The sequence below is a fragment of the Neophocaena asiaeorientalis genome, unplaced genomic scaffold (assembly GCF_003031525.2).
Source record: "Neophocaena asiaeorientalis asiaeorientalis breed wild unplaced genomic scaffold, Neophocaena_asiaeorientalis_V1.1 scaffold629, whole genome shotgun sequence".
Classification (NCBI taxonomy): domain Eukaryota; kingdom Metazoa; phylum Chordata; class Mammalia; order Artiodactyla; family Phocoenidae; genus Neophocaena; species Neophocaena asiaeorientalis.
This window is the reverse complement of record NW_020175468.1, coordinates 6,395,207-6,409,808: the sequence shown is the minus strand read 5'-3', so window position 1 is coordinate 6,409,808 and position 14,602 is coordinate 6,395,207. Positions and strand designations below refer to the sequence as shown.

At 58.5% G+C, this 14,602-nt stretch overlaps 1 long non-coding RNA gene across 1 annotated transcript in view; it reads left to right on the top strand.

Annotated features, from left to right (window-relative positions):
- The window catches only part of LOC112415527 (uncharacterized), a 31,166-nt gene that overhangs the window by 15,482 nt on the left and 1,082 nt on the right, over positions 1–14,602 (top strand). The window lies entirely within an intron of this gene.

Sequence of the window (14,602 nt, the reverse complement as noted above, 5' to 3'; positions counted from 1 at the left end):
CGTACTCCCTAGGGGTTTGAAAAGAGTCTACTGGATGTTACAGACCCCAGAGGTGTTCTCTCTCCTTCCTGGGTAATAAATTCAGTCCACTGGGTGCTTCAGGCTGGTGAGGGTGTCCTCTCTCTCTCTCTCTCTCTCATTTCCAGGGGGCATTAAACACCCTGAGGGCGTTCTCTCTCAGCGGGGTGTTAACTACAGCCATCTGCTATCGCAGCCTCCCTGGGGTTGTTAACTACAGCTTAATGGTCCCCCTCCTGTGAGATGCTTCCTTCAAGTCAAGTAGGTGTAGGTGATACCGCTAACGAGTGAATACGCAGCCCTGGTGGGTGTTACACGCCTCCTCGGACATGTCTAACAACAAGAACTCTGGCTTTTATTGAGCAGCTACTGTTTGCTCACAAGGCAGGGCACACTGATGTCCATCTCAGGAATCCTCCCAACCACCTGGGGCTCAGAGAGGGAGCATAGATCATCCAAAGATGCACAGCCCAGAAATCAGGAAGCCATCTTCTCTGGAAGGGGGTTCTGAGCAGTCAGATGGGTGCTGTACAGCCTATCTGGTCCTGGCCACTGAGGGCATCAGAGCTCTCCTTCGGGTCCTCCATACCCTCTGACTGGGCATTGGAAGCCGCTCATGGTTATTACCTACACTCTAGGGGTGTTTCTGACACCCTGAGATGCCTAGTCTCTCCTGGAGGCGGGGCTTAAAGATAGGGTGTGAAAGCTATCTTAGCTGATGCTTTCTGCTGTCTTATGGGTGCCACTAACATTCCGAGGATGGGTGCTGGGTACACCGTAATAAATGGCATCTTCCCAGAGGGTGTGCTGTTTTCCTGAAGGGGGGAACATACAGTCAGTTGCATTCTTTCTGCCTGGAAGGTGTCCCTTCTCTTTTCTCAGGTGCCCTTTTGCGCATTTAATGGTCACAAAATACATTCCAGTTGGTGTTTTTGATGCCCTGACAGTGTTCTAGCTTTCCTGAAGGGTGTTGTCTCTCTCCCAAAGGGCGCCACATGCAGATGAGCCATCCTACCCCAGAGAGGGTGTTCCAGAACATTCAGAGCCACCCACTGTGAAGGTCCCAGGAAGATGTCCTCCACAGTCTGGTGGGTGTCACAGACACCCCAGGGGTACAGGTCCAGCTGGTGAGCTATCTTCAAGGATGCTGTGTACAGTCCGGGTTGTTCTAGATACCCAGAGGATGCTGACTTTCCTGAGGGTGTCTCAAGTTCCTCTTAATGACGGGATAGGGACACCCAGGGCAGGGGCTTCCCGCTGCCTACTTGAAAGAGTGTTGTTCCGTGTAGAGACAAGTGAAGGAGTTCTCATTTTCCAGCCAAATGTTTAGTATTTTCAATATGATTATTTTGAAGTAGTAATGCTCAGAGCAGGGGTGTTTATTTGGAGCTTGGCATGGTGCCAAGTGCTCTCCCATGTTCCTGTTTAACCCTAGCATGTAACTGACATTATTGCCCCATTTTGCAGATGAGAAAACTGAGACTGGGGGATGTTTAGTGACTTGCCCAGGTGGGGAGTGGTGAATAGGGCTGGAGCTGGGGCCTGTCTGAAGCCTTCTTCATCCCCTCATCACCTTGGTGTTGGCACCCGGGGGTCAGTGAGGCTGGGGAGATCTCACAGAGCTGTCCTGGCCACTATTTCTTGCCCCATACACTTTCCCCTCTGGAGGCAGGTGACTCCAGGGGCAATCCCTGAGGAGGTGGCACTGAGGCTTGGGGGTGGAGCCTGACCTTGGGATGGGAGAGAAAAGTGGGGGAGGGAAGCAGCAAGGGGGAGAAGGAGAAGGGGTGAGGTAGGTGCGAGAGAGGGAAAAGAAGAGTGGCGGGCTTCCCTGGTGGTGCAGTGGTTGAGAGTCCGCCCGCTGACGTAGGGGACACGGGTTCGTGCCCCGGTCCGGGAAGATCCCACATGCCGCGGAGCGGCTGGGCCCGTGAGCCGTGGCCGCTGAGCCTGCGCATCCGGAGCCTGTGCTCCGCAACGGGAGAGGCCACAGCAGTGAGAGGCCCACGTACCGCAAAAAAAAAAAAAAAAAAGAAGAGTGTCTAGTGAGGACCAGGGTCAGGCTGGGCTAGGGCATCTGAGTGGGAGCTGAATTCTGGGCTGGGGGCTGCTCTCAGGGTCGTGAGGCCAGTGGCTATTTCCTTGTTATTTCAATGGGAGCGGATCCTGGGATGGGGCCCTTCCCTGTCACTGCAGTTGTGGGTATGTGCTCCTGTGACTGCGTGGGCATGTGAAGGGGAGTGTCAGTGTGCCTGCCCTCTGTTCTGTCTGTGATTGTCTGTGTGTCTGTCCACATGCCCTGGGCTCGTGTGTCAAGAGGGTTTGTGTGTCAGGGAGTGTAGCTGTATATCACCATGGATCTGTGTATGTCCATGTGTCCAGTCTGTGGGTCCGCGGATCAGGGAATGGCTGTGAGTCAGGGTAGGTCTGTGTGTGCAGGCTGTGTGTCCATCTGTTGGTGTATATGCTTGTGTGTGTGTGTGTGTGTGTGTGTCTGCTACGGCTGTGTATCCATGTGCCCATAGGCTGTGTCCTGTGTGTGTGTTTGCACTGTGTTAGTGTATTCGTGTGTCCCTATGTCCGTGTCTGTGTGTCTGCTACCCAGACTGTGTTTGTGCGCGAGAGTCGTGTCCAGATCCAGTTCTGCGTGTCCAGCAGGGTCACGTAGTTGCCACCTCCACCTCGCGCCCGTCGGTTTGTCCGCGCGTCCTCCTCGGGAGGGGCGGGACGCGGAGGGCAGGGAGAGGAGGGGGGTCTCCACCTCTCCACCCACCCCCTCCCGCAGCCCCCACTCCCTCAGTCCCGGGATCGAACCTTATTTAGAGTCGCGATTCGACATCTGTTTTCAAATTTGATCAGCTCTGAACTTTATTTTCCGAGTTTGAGGAAAATTATATTCCATCTGGGGGCCGGGCCGCGGGAGGCGCTTCCCAGAGACCTCCGGAGCTGGGCTCCCCGAGCCGGAGGCGGCGAGGCGGTTGGGGCTGCGTCGGACTCCCGGGAGGAGGGAGGGAGAGAGGGCTGGAGGTGCGCCCTCGGGGCAGGGGTCCGGGACCAGGGCGCTGGAGAGTGTGTCGAGAGCGCGGGAGATGTGGCGGTGAGAGCGCGGGCTGGCGGGCCGACCTGAGGGTGGGTCTGGACTTTTGGGGCGAGAGTCTTGGGTTTAGAGAGCAGGGCTGAGGGCTTGAAATTTGGGACCTGGGGGCTCAGAGCCAAGAGACTGGATACTTGGGATTGAGGGCGGACCGTTTGGGGCTGGGGGTCAGGACTAGGGCTGTGGATATTTGGGGCTGGGCTCAACATGGGGGGTTGGATTCGCGGGGGGGGGGCCGGGAGGTCTGGATTTGGAGCTGGAGTTCAGAGCTGAGGATCTGCAGACTGGGCTCTAGATATTTGGGGTGAGGGGTCCCAGGGGCTGTGGGAAGGCCATTTGGGCCAATTCTGGGGTCTGCACACTTCTGGGCTGGGAGTGCAGGCCTGGCCGTGACCTTTGGGGGGGCGTGTCCTTCTGGGGACAGGTGGCCTAGTGCCACACACCTCTTCTGTCCCAGTCACTTCACAACTGTCCCAGGACCACACCGGACCACCTCTGACATCTCTTTCCTGGCTGGGTCTCTTCTCACTGACTCTGTCCCTGTCTCTTCCAGGATCTCTGTGTCCACCTCCAGCTCTTCCAGAATCTATCCCTCCGTCTCTGTGACTCTGTCTCTTGCAGCATCTGTCTCTACCTCTTTGGGTCCAACTCCTTAGACTGTCTCTCAGAATCTCTGTGCCTATCTCTGCCTTCCCCTATCTTTCTCAGCATCTCTCTGTCTCTCTGTCTCTGCCTCTCTCTGTCTCTCAATATCTCTCTGTCTCTGTCTTTCTCAGTGTCTCTATCTCTGTCTCCCCCTCACTGGTTTCCGCTCAGATTAAGCCGGGGACCTAATTCCAGGCCCAGGATCGAATTTTCTGGCAACAAAGGGAAATAGCGAATCGATCGGTCGCTCCGGAGATTAAGAGACAAGCAGCGCGCGGATCTATCACGGCTAAACGGCCCCCCCTCCCGCTCCCTCCGCCCGGCCAGCCGCCGAGGCCCAGACGCGCTCCGCATCGCCAAGCAGCCTCAGGAGCCTCGGCTGCCCGGCAGGCCAAGCCCAGAGCGAACTGCGTGCCCTGCCGCGGGCCAGAGCCCTGGGCAGGGTGGGAGAGCACAGCTGGCCCCTGGGGAGGGGTGGAGGGGGTAATGAGTGAAACGGAGGCAGCACACCACCCCAAAGAGTCGTGCTGCACACACCTGTGGTCTCAGGTTACACCTTTCACCCACACCTGTCTATCAACGCACCTGTCACATCGATGTTCCCCCTTTGGACCTCTAGGTAACATTCGTCTCTCCTTATACCTGTGCCCTGTAGGTAACCCCTCTCCTCCACACCTGTTCCCTTCATCCAGGTAATACTCGTCCCTTGAAACCTGCTTCAAAGATGCCCGTGATATAGCTTACCTGCACCTCCAGGTAACACCTATTCTCCAAAATTTGCCCTTTCCACCTGAATGCCTGCATCTGTCTCATTTCATACCCCATTATCCCTGCACGTGCACCACCCGACCTGCCCCCTAAAGCTCTAAACACACTTGTTCCTCACACATCTATATTTCTTCATCTCTGTCTCCCCTCAGGCAGTACCTGTTCACTCTCTCTCTCACACACACACCCTTTCCTTTGCATGTAGGCACTCACACGTGCGTCCTCCTTCTCTGTCCTCAGGTGACGCTCCCTCCCACCCTCCTGGCTCTCACCCATACCTCTCCCTTGCGATGCTGGCCTGATGCTGGCCTTGTCTACCATCACACCGGTCCTTCCGGAAGAGCGTCCCACGCACTGTCACTTGAGAACACACCTGCTTCGTGGCACTCTCTCTGCCTGCACCTAACTCCCTCACACTCCATCTCCCATAATTTAACATAAGTACACCTACTTCCAAAGGCTTCCCCCATACCTGTCATTTCAGGTAACTCATCCCAGACAGCAACACATGCGCCAACCCCACGTGTCTCCTAACCACCCACGCCCCCCCGCCCCTGCACCTGATGGCTCACACATGCAATAGCCCCCAGGTATCATGTGTGTCCTTCTTCCTCCGGTCCCTCCCCTGCCATGATGTCTCCTACAAGCCCTTGTGCTCTGAAAGCCCCACCAACCCCACCTGCACACTTGCTGCTGGCCTTGCGTCCGACTCCTCCCTGTCTCTCTGTCTCTGTCTCTCTGTGTCTCCCAATGCACAGCTTCACACTTATACATGTTTGGGCAGGGAATCTGTCCTTGGCCACAGGTACCTGCTTCACCTGTATACCTGTCCTTCAGGTACTACCTATCCACCTCTCTTCTCTTCCCACATACCTAATTTCCCATGTTTCTCACTTCCTTTTTCCTTGCCTCACAAGGTCACACCAACATCTCCACACATCTGCCCGTTGCTCACCTGTCTACCTCAGGCATCACCTGCTCCGGTACCACGTTCAGTCATTTCTTCAGCAAACAAGTACTGAGCCCTCCACATGCCACCTCCTTAATCTCTCTCTGCTTTCTCTCTTCATCCGGGTCTCTGCCATACCCCTGGCCTCCCCACTCCTGCCCCACAGACGTGCACCTGACACCCAAAACTGGGTCCCCCTCTAGCCTTCTCCTCCCCCCACATCCACGTAGCCCTCATCCCTTCATAGCTTTTTCAGATGCTGTGCACCCACCCCACCCCTCTCAACCACCTGCCCACACAACCTGTCACCCCCACCCCTTTAGAGCCTAACTTTCAGATCCCTACACCCGTCTCCAGCCAGCTCCCCTCTAGTAAGACCTGTCCCTTTTCATAGAACCTGTCATCAGCCATCTACCTCCTCAGGGAACACCTTTCTCAGTGAGCATAAGTAACACCTGTAGCATTTGTTAAACACATATAATACCTGTTCCCAGCCGACCACACACCTGCCTGCTGCAGCGTGCAGAAGCCCTTAAGTCAGAGGTTCTCAGACTGTAGCAGGCATCGGAAAGATCTGGAGCGCTGTGGACCACAGAGGCCTGGGTCTCACCACAGAGACCCCGGTGCAGCAGGTCTGCTGAGGATCCTGAAACTCTGCGTTTCTAACAAGCTCCAGGTGACGCTGCTACGGCCGCTACTGCGGCTGGGTCACGGACCACTCACGAGTAGCACCTGCTCCTAACATGTCCCCGTGACTGCTTATTAAACCCATCTCTGTGACAGGCGGTGTCCTCAGTTCTTCATATCCATTGTCTCATTCCATCCTCGCAAGACCCTTATGAGGCAGGCCCTTAACCCTTATTCCCATTTTGCAGAGAAGGAAACTGAACCCAGAGAAATGGAGTCATTTCTGGGCTCAGAAGCTGGTAGATGTTGGAGATTTGCCTCCATCTGAGGCCATCTGACTTCAGGCTTCCAGGTGTCCTTGCCCCCCACACCTGCCTATCAGGTGACTGCCTTCTTCCATAGACACTGTCCACCTTGTCACTTGGGCATCATTTGCTTCCCAATCACCTGCCAGCTACACCCCAGCCTCACATTCTCCCTCCACTCCTGCCCTCGGACATGCCCCACCTCCCTGCTGGCACACCTGTCTCTCTCCGACACTGACTCCCCTGGGCCGAGCTTGTCATCCTCATCCTGGCTCCCACCTGCCCCCCAAGCTGCATGGAACCAGCAGCCCCCTGCCAACACACACCTGTCTCCCTAGATACACCTTGGTCTCCAGAACTACTCATCTCGCACCTCTTTCCCAGCTCCTGTTTCCTATCTTCCCACTTGTCTTTTATCCCCTCTCTCTACTCCATCCCTGCTCAGTCTGCCCATCTCCCCCCATCTGCCTATCCCTGAATCTGAATCTCTCTGTCTCTCTGTCCTGTCTCTTTTTCTCCCTCTCTGTGTTCTCTGCATTTCTCCATTTCTGTCTCTCTCAGTGTCTTTGTATCTCTCCCTATCTCTTTATAGCACCCTGACTCTCTGTTTCTCTGTGTCCTGCACTCTCCGTCTCATTCTCTCTCTGTCACCTCCCTCCTCTTCTGTCTCTGTCCCTTGCCTTCCCCTCTGACGGTGGAAATCTTGGGGGGCTTGAAGTTATACTGACCCGCATTTGAGTCCAGGCATCACCACTCACCCCTGTGGGACTTTGGCCAAGTTACTTTCCCTGTCGGAGCCTCAGTTTCCACATCTGTGAGATGGGCATTGTGGCAGTCGCTACCTCCCAGGTTGTGGTAAGGATGTGATGCGGAGGGAAGCGAGAGAACTGGGGCAGAGAGGGGCCGACCTTCCCTCCGTGGGTCCCTCTCTGTTCTTGTCTCTTTCCCAGGGCTGCAGCCCCACCCGGCTATCAGTGGAAGCGTGTGTGGTGGGGGGAATGGAGAGAGATGTGGGCAGAGGCGTCCTGGCCAGCTGAGGCCTGGGCATGGGACCCGGTGTGGGGCTGGGGACAGAGATCGATCCGCCTCGGCGGCAGTGCGCGGGCCAGGATTGCATCTTGTCACAATAATTTATTGCTCTCATCCCATCTGATCGATGGCGCTGAATTAGCACCGCGTGATGCCCCTGGAGCCCCGAGCCTCCCCCAGCCCAGCCGGACCCTGGCCCTTCTCTGGCCCTTGTGGGATCCCTGAAGCCCAGGCACCCAGTTCCAGCCAGCCCAGGCCCCACACCTGGCTCCAGGCACGGGGGTCCTGCCCTCTGTCCCTAACCTCTCTGCCCCCTCGCCCCAGGTCTTGCCTCCCCACCTCCATCTCAGCCCCTGGGTCTCTGCCTTTCTGTCCCTTGACTCACCATCTCTCTGTCTCTGTTTCCCTGCCTCACTCCCTTTAGCCTGAGTTCCATTTTAATAGTATTTCCTGAGCACATACTTGGTGCCCAGCCCCATGACCAGGACACACAGCATCCCTGCCCCTTGGCCAGTACAGTCCAGAAGGGCTCTCGTGGTCTCTTGGCTCCTGGGACTGGCTGACCACACTTGCCTTCGGTTCCCTGTCCCTCCACCCGCCTCCCCAGCACCATCAAACCGAGGTCATTGCCCCTACACGTCTGTCACTGTCGCTGGTAGAGGGCATGGGGCCAAAAGGTCCAGCCCGGGCAGTGGGGCAGGGCCTGGGGTGTGAGGATGGGACAGGGAGACAGCTGCAGTTGAGGACCAGCTTGGTGTTGGGAAGAGGGTGGGATTCAGGATGAGGCAGGGGTTGGAGCTGGGCTTGGAATGGGGCAGGTGGAGGTGAGGAGGGGTGGGGGAGGGGTGGCTTTTGGAGTTGGGGTGGTAGCCAGGAGCTAGGTCAGGCCCGCAGAAGGGCCAGGGTGGGTGTCAAGGTGGCCGTGAACCCGCACTTGGGATCTGCCTGGGTCAGCTGACCGATTCACTTTCCTGAGGCTCCGGCCTCTGCCCTGCAGCTCCCCGCAGCTCTCCCTCATCCTCTCCTTTGCCTCTGCCCTAATCCCTCAATTTTCCGCATCTCTGCCCCCTCCTCTCCTTCCTCCCTGACCCGGGGTCTCTCCTCCCAGCAGCTCTCTCCCCGTGACCTCCAGCTCTAATTCACTTTGTGACGCCTCTCTGACTCACTCCCCTTTCCTGGGTTTCCCTAACTCGATCTCCCGCCCTGTCCCGGTGTCTCTGTCTCTGTCTCTGTCTCTGTCTCTCTCTGTCTCTCTCTCTCTCACACTCTCGCTGCTTCTCGCTCCCTCTCTGTCTTTGTGGGACTCTCTCTGGCCTCCCATCTTTTCTCTGGGTCTCTCCCATCTCTGTTCTAATCTATTTCCCGCTCTGTGCTGCTTCCCTCTTCTCTGTCTCTCTCTCGCCATCACGCTGTCTCTCTGTCTCTGTCTCTCTCCCTCTGTGGGTGTCTCTCCCTCAATGTCTCCCCCCACCCCTGCGCTTCCCCCATCTCTCTGGGTCTCCCAGGGGAGGGGCAGGCGTGGGGGAGCAGCCTGGGCTCCCGGTCCGTCTGCGGTTGCTGCGCCTCCCTCCCTCTCCCTTCCCCCAGCGCTGTTTGGTAGGCGGGGTGCGTGGCACTGCGGCTCCCACCTCCCCGGGGACGCTCCCTCGCCAGCCCCCCCCAATGACACCGTTCCGCGTGCTGGCCACAGCCCCAGGGACATCCGTGCAGAGGCTGGGGCTCAGGGAGAGAGACAGAGACCCACAGAGACACACACCGCCCCAGACAGAGACGCCAGCTAGAGGGAGAGACAGGGTGAGGGTGGGTGTGAGGTCTCCATCCCTCCCTGGCTTCGTGCCTTCCAAGCACCCCATACCCGGCGCCACAAACACACCTCCAGGCTGGAAGCTGGTGCCCCATCTGTCTTGCACAGTCAGCCTGGGCAGAGGTTCCCGTGTGTGTGTGTGTGTGTGTGTGTGTGTGTGCGTGCGTGCGCACGCATGTGCATGTGTGCAAGCTATCTGGACTGTGTGTGTCTGTGGTGTGTGACAGTGTGGTAGGGGGGCTTGGCTGTCCTTTTGTGGGACTGTGGGACTTGTGTTGCAGCATGTGTCAATGTGACGTGTGGAGATGTGTGTGTTCCTGGGCACAGTGACTGTGCGTGCGTGAGGACTTGGGATTGAATTAAGCCACACGTGTCATGTTTGGGAGCATGTGTGTGACTTGGGTGTGATGCTCAGCTGTCTGGTGTGTGACAGCCCCAAAACTTTAGGGCTGTTGCCGTGTCCGGAGTTTCCGAGTCAGGTGGCCGCACGGTGTGTCTGAGTGACCAGGACAGGACAGCCCACATCTCTGAGGGCCAGGAGATGAGAAGGCTTAATAGCCCAAGGGAGACGGGGTGGAAGGACCGAGGGTGCCACCCAGGTGGCACGCAAAGGACTAGCTGTGGACATGGTCACAAATCCCCGCAAATCTCTGCATCGCAGATTGGCTGTGCGAGCGTGTGGGCAATACCTTGTTGTTAAGGGGGTGCTGTTGTGTGTCTGAGCCTGTGGGCTTGTGTCTGAGTCTGGGATCAGACATGTAAGGGGTGTGTGTGCGTGCGCGCGCGGTCATTTTGGAAGGCTGGATGTAACGAGCTGGATAAGGAGTTCATGACAATGAAGGGACATCCTCTGTGTGACCAGCCATGAAGGGTGTTGAAGGCTGTGTGTGTGGTTGTGCAGTCACGTGTGACTGTTGGATGGTATGAGTGCACTACTGTGTGAACCAATGCCCGGCGATGCGTGGGGCTGAGCCTCTGATGTCGTGGGAGCGTCAGCCTGTGTGGTGCTGCGTGTGTGTCATGGGTGCCTGTGTTTTGTGTGGGGGTGAGGCAGCTCTTAAATGAGCCGGCTGTTGTGGGGATGACACTGCGTGCCCTTGAGAGAAGTAGTGAGAGGTGTGTGTGTGTGTGGGTGTGTGTGTGTACACACAGAGACACCCCTGCCAGGGTCAGGCCGGAGCATTTGGTGGATGTGGGCACGGGTAGGAGAGGGTGACCTGGGGAGTGTGGGGCAAGTCCGGGCAGGAGAGCCCCTGTCACCCTCCTGACCCCGTCCTCCCCAGGACAGCCGTGGGGTCTCATTGGTGCCAGTGACGGGAGGTCCTTGAGCCTAGGTTTGGACGTGGCATGGACGTGGCATAATCTGTACGGACAGGTGTGCGGTGAGCACGTGCTAACATAGTGTGCGACAGCAGGCATCCGGCTGTGCGCACCCAGATGGGACACTGTGTGTGTGGTGTGTGAAGCGCGTCTAGTGGTGTGTGTCCAGAGAGAGCGTGTGCGTGCAGGGGCCTGCTGTGTGTCTCTACTGTGTGCACAGGCGTGTGCCACACGGGTGTGTGGTGTAGGGAGGTGTGTGTGTGTGTCCGGGTGTGATGTGTGTGCCTGTCGGGGTGTGTGCGCGTGTGCGTGCAGGGGGCCGAGGGAGAAGGGTCTTGGGCCGCATCTATCTCCTCTTTAGACAGAGCCCCAGAGAAGATATGAAATTTAAAAAAAAAATCAATTCTCATTCCACTTGTACAGATCGTGTTAAGGGGAGGCGGCGGTGGGGGGGGGGGCGCTGGGTGAGGGATGAAGGGGCTGGGGTGAGGGTGTGAGGCCCGAGGCGGCTCCCGAGGCAGCCGGAGCAGCTTAGAGAAATCAAAACAACTGGTTAAACCCCAGCCCCGGGGGCCGGGGTGATGGGGGCCTGAGGAGACAGAGGCAAAGAGAGATGGGGAGAGACAGAGACACCCAGAGACAGAGACAAGAAACAGAGACACTCAGAGATGGAGATATTTGGAGATAGAGGCAGACAGAGAGATGGGGCCACAGAGACCCTGAGAGAGAGAGAGACAGAGAGAGGAGAGACACTGACACCAGCAGGCCTGAGGGAGGCTGGGATCTGTCTCTAGTGAGACAGCAGCGGAGGCAGGCCTGGGCCAGTGCGCGCCTCACACGTGCACACACAGGGGCAGGGGCTGGCTTGGGACATCCACAGATGGATGGGTGGATGGACAGACAGCTGGACAGATGATGGCGGGAGCATCAGGGCCCCAGGGTGGGGTTATCTCTGAGTGCCTGGCTTGGGACATCCACAGATGGATGGGTGGATGGACGGACAGCTGGACGGATGATGGCGGGAGCATCAGGGCCCCAGGGTGGGGTTATCTCTGAGTGCCCAGCCCACCCAGGTGGGCTGTGGGTCTGAGTGTGGCTCTGTGTGTGTGTGTGTGAGGCCGCGTGTGTCTGTGGCCTTGCGGTGGCTGGCTGTGTTGGTGTGGTGTGTGCACCTCTGTCTCCTTGCGTGGTGGAGCACGTGTGCATGCGGGGTCTCGTGCTTGTCTGTGCGACTCGTGTGCTCTCGTGTCACGTGTGTGTGACTGGCTTGGCTGTGCTGCTGTGTGTGCCTGGGTGTGCCTCTGTTTCTGTGTGGCGCTGTGTCAGTGTGTGATTGTGGGTCTCTGTGTCTGTATTTGACTGTGAGCCTTGGTGTATGAGAGCGTGCCTGTGTTAGTGTCTGTCTGTGGTTTATGGTTGTAGGTCTTTGTTTCTGTATGGGACTGATTGCTGTGTGTCTCGTGCATGTCTGTGTGTAACTGTGTGTCTGTCTCTGGGTTGATGTCTATGACCAGGATGGTGCGTGTGTGACTATTCTGACACGCATGTCTGTCTGTTGTGGGAAACATGGTGGTATGTGTGCCTGGGTTGCTGTGTGGGTCTATGTGATGTGTGTCAGTTGTGACAGTCTTGATGTGTATGAGTTTGTGGACGTGTGCAGCACACATCTTTGTGCTGTGTGTGCCAGTGTGGTGTGTGTCACTTTGTTGAGCTGTGGCAGTGTGGTGCGTGTGCCTGGGTCGGCGTGTGGGTCTGTGTAGCTGCTTTGCAGGGAGAGGAGGAAGGGCCGCTCTCGCCCACCCAGCCCCTCTCCACACTGCTGCACGCGCACGCACACACGCACACACACATCTTCGGTGCCATGGCTGCGGGCGGTGGAGATGGGGGGTGGGGGGTATGGAGGAAGCAAAATAAAATTAAAAATTAAAGCTTGCCCAGAGTCCCCATCCGCCCCGCACGGACTGACTGGGAGGGTCGGGGTTGCGGCAGGCAGCTCCCCCTCTGCAGTCACTGGGGCTGTGTGTCCGTCCTTGTGTCCGGTGTCCTGCCGGGCCCCTGCCAGGGCCGCAGCCCCAGCCCCGCAGGCCCTGCTCCCCTCATCGGTCGATCTGCGATCAATGGGGCCAGGGGGGCGCCAGGGGCAGGGCGAGATCAAAGGGGCCCCAAGAGACGGATGCTGGGACAGAAACAGAGATTCGGAGACGGGGAGACAGAGACAGAGAGACATGGAGACAGGGATGTTGGGAGGAGAGATGTGGGGACCCAGAGACATAAAAACAGGGTGGTGTGGAGACGCAGAGACGTGAGGACCCAGGGACGGAGAGACATGGGGACCCAGAGATGCGGTGCTGCACCCCGGACAGTCAGGGCAGACATGCAGGGAAGGGGACAGAACCAGAGGGGGTGGGGGCCGGTCCCCGTGGGCCTGACAGGACACGGGAGGGGGACAGAGACGGGAGAAGAGGCAGGCAGAGACCTCGAGATGGCAGAGATGCGAGCGGGAGAGAGATGAGGGGGGAGCGTGGGAGCAGGCCCCGGAGCGCCGATCCCACGGCTCCTCGTTAGAAAAATGGAAAAGAGATAGTGGGAGGAGACAGAGAAGGGAAAAGAGAGACAAAGAGGGAGAGAGAGACAGGGAGGGAGATAAACAGAGAAAGTTGGGGAGCTGGGGTGAGATGGGGGTGTGGGAGGGAGGGCGGAGGGGCTGCCCCCAGGAGGGTCTGAGTGCTGGAGGGAGCGAGGGGGAGGAGCCTCAGTAGACACGGGGCTGGGGGCTGGGGTGAGGGTGGCCGTGGGAGACCGGACGAGTGTGAGGGCAAGTGGGCTGACAAGTCCCCTCTGGTGCCCAACGGGTGGGGTGGGGCTTACGGGGGAACAGTGTGTGTTGGATCTTCTGAGCAGCCGGGTGTGTGACAGGGATGGTGTGTATAAAAGTGTGTGACGGGGAGGGGTGCGGGGGTATCTGAGGGGCTTGTGTCTAAAGGAGGGAGGCTGAGGACAGCGCGCCCTCTGAGAGGTGGGGTCTGGCGGGGTGGAGTGGTGAGAGGCAGAAGGATCTGGGAGTTGGAGTGTCTGGGATGGGCCTCTGACAGGAGCAGATGTCTGAGGGTGTGGGTGACCTAGGGTGAGGTCTGGGTGGTGGGGTATCTGAGGCAGAGGGCTGACAGAAAGGGGAAGGGTCTGAGAGACAGGGATGGGCAGGGGATGGAGTGTCTCAGGAGAATTAGGTAACTGAGGAGGGGGTGTCCGAGAGAGTGGGGATCTGAAAGGGGGGCCCTGTTGCGGGGGGGGGGAGCCAGATACAAGGGGTGTCTGGGGGGGAGGCAGGTCTAAGGGGAAGGGGTGTCTGGAGGAGGCAGGTCTAAGGGGAAGGGGTGTCTGGAGGAGGCAGGTCTAAGGGGAAGGGGTGTCTGGAGGAGGCAGGTCTAAGGGGAAGGGGTGTCTGGAGGAGGCAGGTCTAAGGGGAAGGGGTGTCTGGAGGAGGCAGGTCTAAGGGGAAGGGGTGTCTGGAGGAGGCAGGTCTAAGGGGAAGGGGTGTCTGGAGGAGGCAGGTCTAAGGGGAAGGGGTGTCTGGAGGAGGCAGGTCTAAGGGGAAGGGGTGTCTGGAGGAGGCAGGTCTAAGGGGAAGGGGTGTCTGGAGGAGGCAGGTCTAAGGGGAAGGGGTGTCTGGGGGAGGCAGGTCTAAGGGGGAGGCAGGTCTAAGGGGAAGGGGTGTCGGGGGGAGGCAGGTCTAAGGGGAAGGGGTGTCTGAGGAGGGCTGCCTGCCTGTGGGGAAGCAGGCCCAAGTGGTGGGGGTCTGAGGGGAGCAGCAGGTCGAAGGAGGGGCCTCTGCGGGAGCACTTATGCGGGCGCTGGGGGCCCGCTCTGCGGGGTGGGGAGGCGGAGGGCAGGGCGGGCAGGGGCTGGGCCTGCCCCTCCCAGCCTGTCGTCGGGACAGCCACCCGCCCGGTGCTGGCCGGCTCTGGGCCGACAGATGAGAGCTCCGGGCAGCGTGGGAGCTGGATGCAGCAGCCCAGGGGTCAGCCGGGAGGGGCGGGGTGGGG